At 50.0% G+C, this 16,764-nt stretch overlaps 1 long non-coding RNA gene across 1 annotated transcript; it reads right to left on the bottom strand.

Annotated features, from left to right (window-relative positions):
* Window positions 1-1,555: 1,555 nt before the first annotated feature.
* LOC135973353 (uncharacterized) lies at window positions 1,556-15,467 on the bottom strand. Its single transcript, XR_010590157.1, has 3 exons — window positions 12,906-15,467; window positions 3,998-4,188; window positions 1,556-3,039 (listed from the first exon to the last, which is right to left on the bottom strand). It is a non-coding gene; the product is annotated as an uncharacterized LOC135973353 (long non-coding RNA).
* Between the last annotated feature and the right edge of the window lie 1,297 nt (window positions 15,468-16,764).

Here is a 16,764-nt window from a genome sequence, read left to right on the forward strand (position 1 = left end):
CTGCCTGTGCACGTCGGCGGAAGCATTCTATGTATAGGTCCATACTGTCATTTCGACCCTCAGGAGGAGTCCATGTGGAGTTCTTCTTCCTGTGTTGTTGGTGGGAGGGTATCTGTGTATCAGTGCGCTGTTCAGTGTTATCTTGAAAGTATTCTTTGAGTCGGAGGCAGCGAAAGTAGGCTTCCAGATCACCACAGAACTGTATCATGTTCGTGGGGGTGCTGGGGCAAAAAGAGAGTCCCCGAGATAGGACAGACTCTTCTGCTGGGTTGAGTGTGTAGCTGGATAAACTGACGATATTGCTGGGTGAGTTAGGGGTACCCCTGTTGTGGCCTCATGTGGCAGGTAGGATTTTAGACAGCTTACGGTCCTTGGGCAGACATGGGTGCTCCTGGCAGACCTCAGTGCTCCTGGCAGACCGCGCCTGGACATAAATGGGAGTGACTCCAGGTCATTCTCTTCTTTAAGTTTCATCTCATGGAGATTCAGTCCTGCCTGGAATATCATGCGAGCTTCTGCCTCAGGCTGCTCTCCCAGCTGGCAGCACCGCGAGGTCGTACCTACCCCAGTCTACCCCTTACTCCCATGGCTCATCAAGCCTGGACAGTAGTAAGGAGCAGTTCAACTATAGGCTGAGCAAGTGCAGAATGGTGGTAGAATGTGACTTTGGACGTTTAAAAGCTCTCTGGTGCTGTTTGCTGACTAGGCTGTTTGCGATTAGAAGAGCACAGAAAGGCATGCTGCGCATCACAGAGGCTTTGAAAACCAGTTTCATGACTGGCCAGGCTTCGGTGTGACAGTTGTATGTGTTTCTCCTTGATGCAAACCCGCCCCCTTTGTTGATTTTAATTCCCTGTAAGCCAACCCTGTAAGCCATGTCGTTAGTCGCCCCCTCCTCCGTGAGAACAACGGCACACAATTGTTTCGCGCCTTTTTTCTGCGCAGATGCCATACCACGGCAAGCATGCAGCCCGCTCAGCTCAGCCGCCACTGTTGTGTCCTGGGTGCTGCTGGCAGCAGACGGTGCAGTAGGACTGCAAACTGTCGTCATCGAACGACCGCTTCCGCTGCCACTCTGCTCTCCTGCAGACGCCATACCATGGCAAGCATGGAGCCCGCTCAGATCACTGCGGCAGTTATGAGCACTGTAAATATCACGCGCATTATCCTGCAGTATATGCTGCACCAGAAACTTCAAAAGCAGGCAAGGAAGCAACGGCAGCGCGATGACGAGAGTGATGAGGACATGGACACAAACTTCTCTCAAAGCACGGGCCCATGGTGGTAATGGGGCAGGTTCATGCCGTGGAATGCCGATTCTGGGCCCAGGAAACAAGCACAGACTGGTGGGACCGCATAGTGTTGCAGCTCTGGGATGGTTCCCAGTGGCTGCAAAACTTTCGCATGCGTAAGGGCACTTTCATGGAACTTTGACTTGCTTTCCCGTGCCCTGAAGCGCAAGAATACCAAGATGAGAACAGCCCTCACAGTTCACAAGCAAGTGGCGATAGCCCTGTGGAAGCTTGCAACGCCAGACAGCTACCGGTCAGTCGGGAATCAATTTGGAGTGGGCAAATCTATTGTGGGGGCTGCTGTGATCCAAGCAGCCAATGCGATCACTGAGCTGCTGCTATCAAGGGTAGTGACTCTGGGAAATGTGCAGGTCATAGTGGACGGCTTTGCTGCAATGGGGTTCCCTAACTGTGGTGAGATGATAGACGGAATGCATATCCCTATCTTGGGACCGGAGCACCAAGGCAGCCAGTACATAAATCGAAAGGGGTACTTTTCAATGGTGCTGCAAGCACTGGTGGATCACAAGGGACATTTCACCAACTTCAATGTGGGATGGCCGGGAAAGGTACATGACGCTTGCATCTTTAGGAACTCTGGTCTGTGTGAATGGCTGCAGCAAGGGACTTACTTTCCAGACCAGAATATAACCGTTGGGGATGTTGAAATGCCTATAGTTATCCTTGGGGACCCAGTCTACCCCTTAATGCCATAGCTCATGAAGCCATACACAGGCACCCTGGACAGTAGTGAGGAGCTGTTCAACTATAGGCTGAGCAAGTGCAGAATGGTGGTAGAATGTGCATTTGGATGTTTAAAAGCGCGCTGGCGCAGTTTACTGACTCGGTTAGATCTCAGCAAAACCAATATTCCCATTGTTATTGCTGCTTGCTGTGTGCTCCACAATATCTGTGAGAGTAAGGGGGAGACATTTATGGCAAGGTGGGAGGTTGTGAAAACCAGTTTCATGACTGGCCAGGCTATGGTTTGAAAGTTCTGTTTGTTTCTCCTTGATGAAAACCCGTCCCCTTGGATGACTCTACTTCCCTGTAAGCCAACCGCCCTCCCCTCTCCCCTTTGATCACTGCTTGCAGAGGCAATAAAGTCATTGTTGTTTCAAATTCATGCATTCTTTATTAATTCATCACACAAATGGGGTGATAACTGCCAAGGTAGCCCGGGAGGGGTGGGGGAGGAGGGAAGCACTGAGTGGGGTGGTGGAGGAGGGAAGGACACTTCAAAATTTATTGAATGTCAGCCTTCTGTTGCTTGGGCAGTCCTCTGGGATGGAGTGGTTAGGTACCCAGAGGCCCCCCCACCACATTCTTGGGCGTCTGGGTGAGGAGGCTATGGAACTTGGGGAGGAGGGCGGTTGGTTACACAGGGGCTACAGCGGCGGTCTGTGCTCCTGCTGCCTTTCCTGCACCACAACCATACGCCGGAGCATATCAGTTTGATCCTCCAGTAGCCTCAGCATTGCTTCCTGCCTCCTCTCATCACGCTGAAACCACCTATCATCTTGCTCCCACCACCTCTCCTCTTGCTCCTGCCACCTGTCCTTGTGTTCATTTTGTGCTTTCCTGCACTCTGACAGTGTCTGCCTCCACGTATTCTGCTGGGCTCTGTCAGTGTGGGAGGACTGCATGAGCTCAGAAAACATTTAATCACGGGTGCATTTTTTTCGCCTTCTAATCTTCGCTAGCCTCTGGGACAGAGATGATAGGGGGAGCATTGAAACATTTGCAGCTGTGGGAGGAAAAAAAGGGAGAGTAGTATTTAAAAAGACACATTTTAGAGAACAATGGGTAGACTCTTTCACGATGAACCAAGCTGTTAACATTACATAGCACGTGTGCTTTCTTTACAAGGTCACATTTTGCCTCTTATATTGAGGGCCTGCCAGTTTGGTGTGAGAGATCACACACGCAGGGCCGTCAGGCAACAGAATTCAGTTTGCAGACAGATATGGTAAGCCACTGTCTTTTGGTTTCTTTAACCTTAATAACATGTGTGAATGGTTTCAAACAGCAGCGCCCTCATTTCTCATACCAAGCACCTGTTGGGTTGGCCATTTAAAATGGGTTGGCCATTTAAAAGGATGGACTGTGGTTTTAGGGTTAATGTGCAGCACAAACCCAACTAACCTCCCCCCCACACACACACACAATTCTCTGGGATGATCGCTTCACCCCTCCCCCCACTGCGTGGCTAACAGCAGGGATGATTTCTGTTCAGCCACAGGCAAACAGCCCAACAGGAACAGCCATCTCTGAATGTCCCCTTAATAAAATTCCCCTATTTCAACCAGGTGACCATGAATGATATCACTCTCCTCAGGATAACACAGAGAGATAAAGAACAGATGTTGCTTGAATGCCAGCAAACACCGGGACCATACGCTGCCATGCTTTGTTATGCAATGATTCCAGACTACGTGCTACTGGGCTGGCGTGGTAAAGTGTCCTACCATGGAGGACGGAATAAGGCTGCTCTCCCCAGAAACCTTTTGCAAAGGCTTTGGGAGTACATCCAGGAGAGCTTCATTGAGATGTCCCTGGAGGATTTCCGCCCCATCCCCATACACGTTAACAGACTTTTCCAGTAGCTGTACTGGCCGCAAATCCAGCCCAAGTATCCAGGGCAAATTAATCATTAAACACGCTTGCTTTTAAACCATGTATTATATTTACAAAGGTATACTCACCAGAGGTCCCTTCTCCGCCTTCAAGGTCCGGGAGCCCGCCTTCAGTGGGTTGGGAGGGTACTGGCTCCAGGGTGATAAACAGTTCCTGGCTGTCGGGAAAAATGTCTCCACTTGCTTGCTGTGTGCTATCTTCAACCTCCTTCTCCTCCTCCTCCTCCTCCTCATCTTCTTCGTCCCCAAAATCCACATCCCTGTTGCATGAGAATCCATTGACAGAGTCCACACACAGGGGTGGGGTAGTTGTAGGGGCACCCCCTAGAATGGCATGCAGCTCATCATAGAAGCAGCATGTCTGGGGCTCTGACCCAGAGCGGCTGTTTGCCTCTCTGGTTCTTTGGTAGGCTTGCCTGAGCTCCTTAAGTTTCATGTGGCACTGCTGCAGGTCCCTGTTATAGCCTCTGTCCTTCATGCCCTTGGAGATTTTTTTCAAATATTTGGGCATGTCGTCTTTTGGAACAGAGTTCTGATAGCACGGATTCCTCTCCCCATACAGTGACCAGATCCAGTACCTCCCGTTCGGTCCAGCTGGAGCTCTTTTGCAATTCTGGGACTCCATGGTCACCTCTGCTGATGAGATCAGCACAGTCACCTCTGTGCTCACCACGCTGGCCAAACAGGAAATGAAATTCAAAAGTTCGTGGGGCTTTTCCTGTCTACCTGGCCAGTGCATCTGAGTTGAGAGTGCTGTCCAGAGCGGTCACAATGGAGCACTCTGGGATAGCTCCCGGGGGCCAATACCATTGAATTGCGTCCACACTACCCCAAATTCGATCCAGCAAGGTCGATTTCAGCACTAATCCCCTCGTCAGGGAGGAGTACAGAAATGGATTTTAAGAGCCCTTTAAGTCGACAAAAATGGCTTCGTCGTGTGGATGGGTGCAGGGTTAAATCGATCTAACGCTGCTAAATTCGAACTAAACTCATAGTGTAGACCAGGCCTGAGAGAAGCCAAGTTTTCTGCCAGTCTCATCTAGTTTGCAGTTGGTAAGCTGGGTACTGTTTCCTGTTCAGTGGAAGCCTATCAGTCAAATTTAGCAGAAAGCTGTCAGGGGAGGGGATCTGACATAATGACGAAGGGTCTGTCTACACTAGAGATGGGCAAACTACAGCCTGTGGGCCACATCCGGACTGTGGGACTGTCCTGCCTGGCCCTTGAGCTCCTGTCCTGGGAGGCTAGCCCCCGGCCTCTCCCCAGCTGTTCCCCCTCACCCGCAGTACCACGCCGCCAGTGCTCTAGCCCACCGCTCCTGCTGGGCAGTGCAGGCGGAGTGGCTGGCTCTGGCCGGATGGCAGGGCTGCGAGCTCCTGACACTCTGAGCGGCATGGTAAGGGGGAGGGATCGGGGGGGGCTGGATGGGGCAGAGGTTCTGGGAGGGCGGTCAGGGGACGGGAGCGGGGGGTTGGATAAGGGGCAGGGGGTCCCGGAGGGCAGTCAGGGAACAGGGGGTGGTTGGATGGGGCAGAGGTTCTGGGGGGGAGCAGTCAGGGAACAGGGGGTTGGATAGGCATGAGAGTCCGCGGGGGGGCTGTCAGGGGGCAGGGGTGTGGATAGGGGGCGGGGCAGTCAGGGGACAAGGAGCAGGGTGGGTTGGATGGGTAGGAGGTTCTGAGGGGAGCAATCAGGGGGCAGGAAGTGGGAGGGGGCAGATAGGGGGCAGGGGCCAGGCTGTTTGGGGGGGCACAGCCTTCCCTACCCAGCCCTCCATACAGTTTTAGAACCTCGATGTGGCCCTCAGGCCAAAAAGTTTGCCCACCCATGGTCTACACTGCAGTAAAACACCACGGCTGGCCCATGTCAGCTGACTTGGGCTTGCGGGGCTAGGGCTGCGGAGCTGTAAAATTGTGGCAGAGCTGGCCCTAGACCAAATGGAGCCCCCCCCATTTGTTAAACTTTTGAATACCTTATTTTTTATTGCATTTGTAGCCTATTTCATGACTATGATGCACAATTTGCATGCATGATTTATCCCTGTCATATAAGATGATAACTTGACACACTAGGATCTTTAAATCTGTATTTATTCATGCACAGCACCCTGAACCTAGTGCCCCCAAGCCTGGCACCCCAAGCAGTCACCTGGGTTGCCTGCCCCTAAATCCGGTCCTGAATTGTGGTGTAGACATTCAGGCTCAGGCTGGAGCCCTGCAACCAGAGCCCCGCGAGCCCAAGTCTGCTGGGACAGGCCAGACATGGGTGTTTTACTGCAGTTTAGACATACCCGAAGGGACCTGAGGCTCACAACAGGGGTTGCGGTAGGGCCTATGGTCTATGAAGTGTTGTGCCCACTGCTTTGAGACCCAGCAGCGGGCTATATATGGGCTTCAATTTCAATTAGGAGAAGGTTAGTTATTGGTCTTTGCTTTTACTTGTTTATATCTCAGCCTTACTGTAGATTTTTGCTTTTTATTTGTAAGTTTTCTTTGCATTTTGATGCTGGTTTACAAATTATGATGAGTGGAGCCTTTGGACAGGGCCAACTGAAAACACTGCAGGAAAGGTGGAGACTGGGACATTGTCACAACGCAATGGCCTCCTCCCCTTAGGGAGACCCTGGGAAGGCAGATCAGCACTGTATATTGCTAACGCTGTTGCAAGCATCACAAAGCATTTTGGGGAGGGTTAAAGGTGTGTGAGTGGAGAGTGGAAGGTTTCTTTGTAGGTTACAAGAGGCCGAAAAGGGGGGAGAAGAAAAAGAAAAAAGCAGAGAACAGGTTAACTCGACACTGCAATTAACAAGCTCAGTCCGACGATAAGAGAACTCCAGCCCAAGGCCAGCTGCTACCCACTCCCGCTCCACTCCCCTCCCCCCCTTCTTCTGACATTACACCTAGACTTGGCCAGTCTGGGTAGTGCGGGTGTGAGTATGAAAGTGGGTTAGGGCCTGGGGGCAGTAACGCTTTCTTTCTTCCCCTGAGTGATGTGGGAACAGTCCCAGCACTCTCTGCTGTTATTTTATTATTTTATCAATAAAGCTTTACAATCTAGACACTTGATGCGTTTCGTCATCCCCTCCCCAAACGATCCTGTGGCGTCAGCCTGATCAACTGATGCTCAGGAAGATTGGTAACAAAAATCTGTCACAATATTAGAGGAGATGGGCATATCATGAGAGGACTCTTATAAAGTGGGTCTCAGAGAAAGAGCACTCTGCTCTTTGTTGATGAATAGTGACACTGACCTGCATTAGCAGCTCGTTATGAGACATTGCAGCCCCCAACTAAACATGGTCACAACAGTGATACTATTAGTTCTGAACAAATTCAGTTATAAAAATACAGTATAAAAAGTTACTTTGCTTTGACACTTGCTACACCTCATTTTCTTCAATACTGAAAGTCCCTGCAAGATTATTGGCAAAACTTTTTGTCAATAAGCTGTTTGGGGGGAGTGGAGGGATTTGGGAGTCTGCTCAAAACAATTACACAATTCGGTATTATCTCCAGAGCCCTTGGCTCGGAACAAAATGCAAGCGCACTGAGCTGCTCATCCTTCCCATCGTGCTGCCTCTAAACAGCCTTGATATTCTGGATTCAGCTCTAATTCTCCTCACCCTATTTACACTCTTCCCATGGTTTTCTCTCTGTAATGAAGCGAGGATTTTCCCTTATTATGTTCTATGTGAGTCTTACTGTTTTGCATGAATACTGTGTGCGCCGCAGTTTCCCTGTGTGCTGCACCAATGCCTTGGTGGTAGGAATAAGGATGTGTGACATTGGCTGAGACCTCTGGGGCAGGTGAGGCTGCTCCAGCTGCCTGCACATATGCTATGACTGGTGCCCTTCGTAACCTGAGACCCAGGAGGGAGATGTAGCCAGGTGATGACCAGGTGACTCTTTGCCCGGCGAAACAAAGACAAGGAGGAGGAGCAACGGGGGGTCTGAGGTTGGGCCAGCTGGAAGCTGGCAGCCTGCCTGGGGGCATTGGAAGAGGAGGATTCCAGGGCTTCTGGCCCAGGACTCCCCAAGATGGACTTGACTGAAAGTCACTGATTTCTGTGCTAACAAGTTATGTCCTACACTGTGTTCCTGTCAACTAATAAACCTTCTGTTCTACCAGCTGGCTGAGAGTCACATCTGACTGCAGAGTTGTGGTGCAGGGTCCTCTGGCTTCCCCAGGAGCCCTGCCTGGGTGGACTCACTACAGGAATCACACGGTGTGGAAGGGGATGCTCCGAGGCCAGACTCAGGAAGATCGAAGCTATGTAAGCTTCTTGCCCTGGCGACAATATGCTCAGAGAGAGGAGGCATGCTCCCCCAGACTGACTTCATATGGAGTAATTCCAGAGTGTCGCCCGGTGACTCCATGACAACTGGTGGCAATCGTGGGATAAACTGCACCCCATGGACAGAGTGTCCTGCAGTAGAAGAAGGGGAATTAGTGAGAGACGGGTGTGCTGAAGGCTCCAAGAGGCACTGTTCCAGTAGGTGGAGGAGCCTATGGCTTAACCCCAAGAGAGATTGGACCCCGAGAAGGGCTGTTGCACTGAAGGGTTTCCTCCCAGGGACCGAGGGGAGCTGAGAGAGCACAGACCTGTGAATCCGTGACCACTTGGGAACAGTGTGGAGATATCCTATAACTATCTCCTTAAAAAGGACATTATAGAGCTGTGTGGGGGGTGGGGGGAGCTGCACATTGGAAAGCTCACCAAGGCACAGCTAATTGTTCAGTTGGAGGAGAATGATCGCTCTAAGGAGCTGGTTCCTGACCCAGCTGGGGGCATGAGAGAGGCTGGGAGCGGCCAGGCAGCCCCAGGGCCCACATTGTGTCCTGACCCAGCTGGGGGCATGAGAGAGGCTGGGAGCAGCCAGGCAGCCCCCGGGCCCGCATTGGCTTCTGACCCAGCTGGGGCCATGAGAGAGGCTGGGAGCAGCCGGGCGTCCCTGACACTTCCAACCAGCAGGGGGTCTCCTCTGGGTTTCCCATCAGTGGATCTGAGATGGATGGGATTGGAGCTAAGATTGAAGGAATCAGAGGACCATGAGAGAAAAGGAAGGCATGAAGCAGAACAGCGGGAAAGACAGTGGCAGCATGAACTGGTGGTGGCTGAGCTGAGAGGCAGAAGGACCCATCCAGGGGATCCAGGCTTTGCTCCTGTAATGGCCGAGGATTTGAATTTGAATCCAGGAAACCAATCAGCTGAGACTGAAGCGGTCAGTGAAAATGCAAATGACCTGGCTGGCAGGGCGGAGGAGCTGCTAAGCTCAGGATACCTGCTTGTCTGTAACCAGAGCCCTGCAGTTGAGTGGGACAGAGACATACTTCCCATCCCCCTGCACAGGGGGGAGGCGGCTCACACTAGCTCTGATGCTGTGAGCAAAGCAGTGGGCTTGCTGCCTGCCCTCACTGGGACAGCAGGGACAAAGCTGAGCCCAGGGGGATCAGAAACCCCAGCAGAGTATGGGGAACCACAGCCAGGGCGGGACAGCTGCCAACCAGGGCTGCCTTGTCCAGAGGTGCAAAAGGCCCGGAACAAGGGTAAAGCAGCCTTGAGACACCTGCCTGTCATAGAGGAGCCTTTTCAGAAGGTGGCCCTGGACTTGGTGAAGGATGGATGGTAGGGGAAGGCCTCCCCCAATGGAGAATCAGTGGTGGAGTATGTACTGACTTTCTGAGAAAAGCTCGCTGAGCTCATGGGTCTGGCCAGGGAGAACCTAGCCAGGGCCCAAGGGAGGCAGAAGGTCTGGTATGACCGCTCAGCCTATGGCACCTGGGAAGGGTTCTCATCCCGGTGAGGAAGAATAAGCTGTAAGCTGCCTGGCAGAGGCCCTTCAAGGTCATCAAGCAGCTGAATGAGGAGAACAATGTGGTGGAACTGCCCAGCCGGGCTCACAGCCACCAAGGGTACCAGGTCAACATGATGGAGCCGTACTGTGACAGGGAGAGGCTGGTACTGGCTGTGTATGGCCAGTGGGAGAAGGGGGAAGAGCCACTGGTGGGTCTCTTCCCTCAGACAGGAGCCAGCCCCTTGCTGGAATTAATTCCCTTCTCTGACTAGCTAACCCCTGCCCAGCAGGCAGAGATTCATACCAACAGCTGTTTTCCAACCAGCCTGGGCTCAATAATTGAGCTGTCCACTGGGTGGAGATGGGAGCCAGCCCTCTAATCCAGGTGTTCCCCATTCAGAGTAACTGGGAACACAGCCCAGGCCCTGGAGAGAGAGATCAGAGACATGCTGGTTTTAGGGGTGATCCAGCCATCCACCAGCTCCAGGACCTCTTCTGTGGTGCTGGTCCCCAGGAAAGATGGGTCAATCCGATTCTGTGTGGCCTATCGGAAGCTCAATGCCATCACCATGTCTGAGGCCTGCCCCATGCCTAGGCCTGATGAGATCCTTGACAAGTTGGGGGGACTCACTACCCCCGACCAGGGATCTCACCAAAGGCTTCTGGCAGGTGCCTTTGGATCCAGATGCCAGGTTGAAACCTGCTTTTGTTACCCCTTTGGGGCTGTACAAATCCCTGGTCCTACCTTTCGGCCTCAAGGAGGTGCTGGTCACCTGACAGCACCAGGGGGATCATTTACTGAGAGGGATGGAGAGTTTTACTCTAGTGGACATTGATGATATTTGTGTCGCTAGCCAGACCTAGGAGGACCATGTGTCATAGATGAAGAGGGGTCTGGGTCACCTCCAGGATGCAGGGCTGACAGTAAAAGCTGGCAAGTGCAAGGTGGGGATGGCAGATTCAGCCAAGGTGGAGGCAATCAGAGATTGGCCTGCTCCTCAGACTAAGAAACAGGCCCACGCCTTTATTGGGATGGAGGGGCTTACCGGAGGTTTGTGCCCTACATTAGTTCTGTGTCGGCTCCCATCACTGAGCTATGCAAGCAGGGTAAGCCAGACAAGCTGGTCTGGATGAGGCAGTGCCAGAGGACTCTCTGCGCACTGAAGGAGGATCTGGTCACAGGCCTGGTGCTGGGAAACCCAGACTTTGACAAGCCCTTTATGGTGTTCACTGATGCCTCAGACACAGGGCTGGGTGTGGCGCCAATGCACACTGATGCAAAGGGGGAGAAACACCCCATCATGTACCTGAGCAGGAAGTTGCTGCCCCGGGAGCAGAGTTATGTGATCATAGAGAAGGAATGCCTGGCCCTGGGGTGGGCTCTTAAAAGGCTGCTGCCAGATCTATTTGGACGCCACTTCACTGTGTGCACTGACTACTTGCCCTGCCATGGTTGCACCAGATGCAAGGGGCCAATGTCAAGCTTCTGAGGTGGACTCCGTCCCTCCAGGAGTATGAGATGGAGGTGGTCCATGTTAAAGGGAGTGCAAATGTTATAGCTAATGCTCTGTACCGGAGACGGGGGCCCGAACTTCCCCAGGCCATTGGCTAAAGTGACTCCGTTCAGTTCAGTCTCAAAGGGAGGAGAGATGTAACAAGGGGAAATCCCCACTTTGTCATGTTGTATGTGAGTCTTACTCTTGAGCCAATGTGAGTTTTATTGTTTTGCACTAATACATATGCTATGACCAGTGCTCTTTGTAACCTGAGACATAGGAGGGGGATGCAACTAGGTGATAACCAGGTGACTCTTTGCCCAGGAAGCGAGATAAAAACAAGGAGGAGGAACAACGGAGTGTCTGAGGTCAGGTTGCTGGAAGCTGGCAGTCTGCTTGGGGGCACTGGAAGAGGGGGAGTCTAGGGCTTCTAGCCCAGGACTTCCCAAGATGGACTTGGCTGAAAGTCACTGATTTCTGTGCTAATAAGTTCTGTCCTACGCTGTGATCCTGTCTGACTGCGGAATTGGGGTGCAGGGCCCTCTGGCTTCCTCAAGCTTCTGTGTAAGCTTCTTGTCCTGGCAACAGTATGCTCAGAGAGAGGAGGCATGCTCCCTCAGAGTCCTGACTGGCTTCATATGGAGTAGTTCCAGTGTGTCGCCCGCTGACTCTGTGGCAGTCTCTCGCCCTGGCTTAGTGGCCCTCTGCATGATTGACCAAGTGTAACACTCTCTATAAACCACCCCTAAATATCTGCTACAGAAGAGCTCTATATCAGTCAATGGTTAAGAGATAAGGGGCCTGCAGAAAACACTCAAGAATTTGTAGCATAGTTCCTGGGTTTTGCAGGACCAGTGAAACTTCTTGTGCCCTGCAAATGGCTTCCTCTGTGTCACTCACGCTTTACATCACAATGTCAGTACATACTGAATAAACAAACAGCATTCTTCCCAAGAAGCACCTGCACCAGAACTGGCGATGGGCCTGAACTAGAGCTCAGATTCAGATCCAAGCTTTACCCTATGCTGGGCAGATTTAGATTTGGGGTTACAATTCAGGCAAATGACAGGGACAAGCCCAAATCAGGGTGCTGGTTCTGGATTCTACCATCCCTAAGATTCCTGGGTGGGAATGGTCAGATCTGATGTCTTCTGATCTGGGCCAGTGTCTAGGCCCAGAAGAGTAAAGAGAAAAAAAGCAGGATGTACCATTTTGCTCTGCCATGTTGTCCTGGTGTGTTCTCGGTGCAAAGGTAGTCAAGTATGTTTATTTAAATAGAACATTAGTTGCCTGAGAAATAAAGGTACCCTGAGCTTCTGGATTCATTAAGTTTCAGAAAAGTTAGAAGCAGTAAGAGATGGCAGCAAATTAGATTCAACTCTCATACTCAAAAGTGTCTTAAAGAGAATTTTAACTGTAATATAACAATAACTCCTCCCCGGTGCTGGTAGCAAGATGCTGCAAAGAGACAAGAGACCACCATGCTGGTGCTGGGGTGAAACGCCAATGCCAACTCAAACTGAAGGACTGTACAGATGTGCTACTGACCCACTCTGTTTAGAACACTGCTCACTCTGCCCTACAGCTCCTTGGGTAAAGCACTAGAGCCACACGAGCCATTACCCTAAAACAAACCCCTATCTTGCTCCCGTGCTCCTGAAACCCGATTCTCCCCACCAATCACCTACCTGTAAGTTGTACCTGCCATCCCTGATCAGCCACTGCAGCTCTGCTAGGTTCCCCATGGATGCTGCACTGTGTGCTGGAATCACACTGTTGTTGGTTCTGTTTCCCTGGAATCTTGGCTTGCAGTACCAGGAACTTCAGGCACTCCAAGCTCCTCGCTGTTGCGGCATGGTGGACCAGGCCGACTCCCAAGGAGTCTGTGATGTCCCAGCCCAGAGTGCCATCTGTGTGCAGCTGCTCTAATCTTGTCAAATCCCCTTCCTTGGTGGCTAAAATTCCATGGGAAGCTCCATCCTCTCTCTCTCTGAGTCTCTTGATTTATGTGCAGAGCAGAAGTAGCCTGTCTCTGGTTACCCGAGAAGGTACAGCTGGGGGCATATGTAAAGCAGATGGGGCTAAGCTGGGGTGGGAAATGGAGTTAACCATCGAGCAACCTGCATTATAGCAAACATACTCAGCTGGGAACAAATAAGATCCAAAACTGTATGGGGAATTGCTACATAGACAAAGCTTTTCCTAGCTTTGCTCCCCAATTTTGCATTCAGTCCCAAACTATGTTAAAGCTCAACTAAACAGTTATTGTAAATAAACATATAACAAACCCCTGGGTCCCAAATTGTTAACAGAACATATGGGTAGACTCATGAGTTACAAACTCTCCCAACAATATTCTCATCCACTGAAAAACTATTTTCCTATTGAACTGCTCTGAATGTGCCATAACCCAGTTGACACCTCATGGCTTTGGTTTTCAAATCAGCCATCTGGCAAGCAACTGCCATGGAGATTTCATACCAGGAAGGCAGTATGTTTACTTCAAGCTACTCATAAAGCTACAGGGCCAGATCCTAAGCTGGTGTAAATTGATATAACTCTATTAGCTTCAGTAGAGATGTGTTCATTTACACTAGTTGGGGATCGTGTCCAAAGATAAAACCTAAAGCATAATTATGCAGCAACTTTAAAATATCTACACTTATGTGGCTATTTGCATGGCCACATCTAATAAAGAGAGCCTGGAGCACTGGTCCTGGTGCAAGATCTGAGGCCTGAACCAGAGACCGTGAACCAAAATCAGACCATGTATTAAAGCAGATGCTTTCAAGTTCACTGTGCAGTACATGAACTTGGCAAAGTTGTTGCTAGTGTACTAGGCCGTAGATATTTATGTAAATATATTCTAGTTAGTACAGATACACCCCAATCTAATACAAGATAAGATGGTTTGACAAAATAATGAATAGGGATGTTTTGTCTAAGAAATCAGGAACAAGGGGTGGTAACAAACAGATGTTATGAGATACATAAGGTAGTATGGAAATTGTATATGTTAGTTGTTTGTTTTAGTCTTAGTTTGTTTTAGAAGGGATACTTCGCCTTAATTCTTTGTTTGGTCAAAGGAGCAGCAGATAGTCCAGCTGCTGACTGAGCCATTCCTTGCCACGAGGCACTCACGTCTTAGCGTACCTGTAACAAGGGGGGGAGGGATAGCTCAGTGGTTTGAGCATTGGCCTGCTAAACCCAGGGTTGGGAGTTCAATCCTTGAGGGGGCCACTTGGGGATCTGGGGCAAAATCAGTACTTGGTCCTGCTAGTGAAGGCAGGGGGCTGGACTTGATGACCTTTCAAGATCCCTTCCAGTTCTAGGAGATGGGATATCTCCATTATTATAAGGGAGCCAGCATGCTAGGACCGTGTCTTGACACCAATAAACCTGGCTTAGTGCTTATGTCACTGAACTGTGCCTGTAGTCTTTCTTTATAAGTAACTGTGACATTGCACTCCATTTGTTTTATGGAAATATGCTTATGAGTGTTAATATGATGTAACTGGAATATGTTTTATGCAAAAGGTCTCTTGTAAGGTATCATAAAAAAGGTTATAAACCACTGAATCTATTCCTCCTATTTGTATGCATGTATCCTTCTTGTATCTGAAGCTAGAAATATGAAGTATAACTCTGAGGTCCTATTGTAATTATGCAAAGTGTGGGCCATTAATGATAGTATAGGATCTTGATAGCTCCCATTAACTAGGACAGTTGGTTGTAAATGGTTTATTTACCTGCAAGCTTTCCTGTGTACGTGTGGGCCAATCCAGGAAGAATGGAGACTAGGGGTCTTACAGTGACATGTGACCATGTCACATGATACTGGAATCCATCTTAATCCTTGTACTTTTCCACTGATGAGGTGGGGCTGGGGACAAGCATGACAAAAGATTGTGCCAAAGCTATAAAAGGGGGTGGAGCAGGACAAAAGGGGCTGTCAGTCATGAGAAAACCCCTGCTTACCACCTGAGATGTCTGCTGGAACTAACAAAGACTGTACCAGGGAAAGGATTGGGCCCAGACTAGGAAGGAGTCTAGTCTGTGAAAGAAGTTTATTGGAACATCTCTGAGGGTGAAATATTACCTGTAATCAGTTTCTTAATGTATTAGGCTTAGACTTGCGTGTTTTTGCTTTATTTTGCTTGGTGACTTACTTTTTTCTGTCTAGTATCAGAGTAGTAGCCGTGTTAGTCTGGATCTGTAAAAAGCAACAGAGAGTCCTGTGGCACCTGACGAAGTGGGTACTCACCCACGAAAGCTTATGCTGCAATACATCTGTTAGTCTTAAAGGTGCCACAGGACTCTGTTGCTTTTTTCTGTATGTTATTCCTTGAAACAACTTAAATCATACTTTTTATACTTTATAAAATACTTTTGTTTATTAATTAACCCAGAGTAAGTGATTAATGGGGGGGGGGGGAGGGGGAAAAAAGCTGTGCATACCTCTATCAGTGTTATAGAGGGCTGACAATTTATGAATTTACCCTATAGAATCATAGAATATCAGGGTTGGAAGGGACCTCAGGAGGTCATCTAGTCCAACCCCCTGCTCAAAGCAGGACCAATCCCCAACTAAATCATCCCAGCCAGGGTTTTGTCAAGCCTGACCTTAAAAACCTCTAAGGAAGGAGATTCCACCACCTCCTTAGGTAACCCATTCCAATGTTTCACCACCTTCCTCGTGAATAAGTTTTTCCTAATATCCAACCTAAACCTCCCCCACTGCAACTTGAGACCTTGTTCTGTCATCTGCTACCACTGAGAACAGTCTAGATCCATCCTCTTTGGAAACCCTTTTCAGGTAGTTGAAAGCAGCTATCAAATCCCCCCTCATTCTTCTCTTCTGCAGACTAAACAATCCCAGTTCCCTCAGTCTCTCCTCATAAGTCATGTGCTCCAGACCCCTAATCATTTTTGTTGCCCTCCGCTGGACTCTTTCCAATTTTTCCACATCCGTCTTGTAGTGTGGGGCCCAAAACTGAACACAGTACTTCAGATGAGACTTCACTAATGTTGCATAGAGGGGAATGATCACATCCCTCAACAGAGTAAAGTGGATCTATTTGGGGTTCAGACTCCCAAAAAGGCTGAACACTGGGTGCTGGAAAAGTGCCTGTTAACTGAGGGACTCCTGGGCTGAGTGACTCTCAATTTCAATGAACTGCAGAGAGGCATGGCCCAACCTCTGGGTCTGTGCTGGAGCTGACTGGAGTGTCTAACTCAGCAAGACAGGAGTGGAGGGGCACCTGTTCTGGCAGGAGGGTTGTTCTCAGTGGTATCCCAGCTCATCGAGTGACAGTCTTGAGGGGAGTCTCTGTGACTGAACCCATCACAGCAACACCAAGGTCTGACGAATTAACATGCTGCACTATCTATTAATAGCACTAAAGCTTCAAGGATAGAAGCACTGGGCAGCCCAAACCACATTACCAAAGCAATAATGTCCCAGCCTTCAGCACTTATCAACACTGGGTAGTACTATTGAGGTCTGCTAAACCAGCTGTCTGAGCAGAGCTGGAACAGCATGCTGAA

The sequence above is a fragment of the Chrysemys picta genome, chromosome 9 (assembly GCF_011386835.1).
Source record: "Chrysemys picta bellii isolate R12L10 chromosome 9, ASM1138683v2, whole genome shotgun sequence".
NCBI lineage: Eukaryota > Metazoa > Chordata > Testudines > Emydidae > Chrysemys > Chrysemys picta.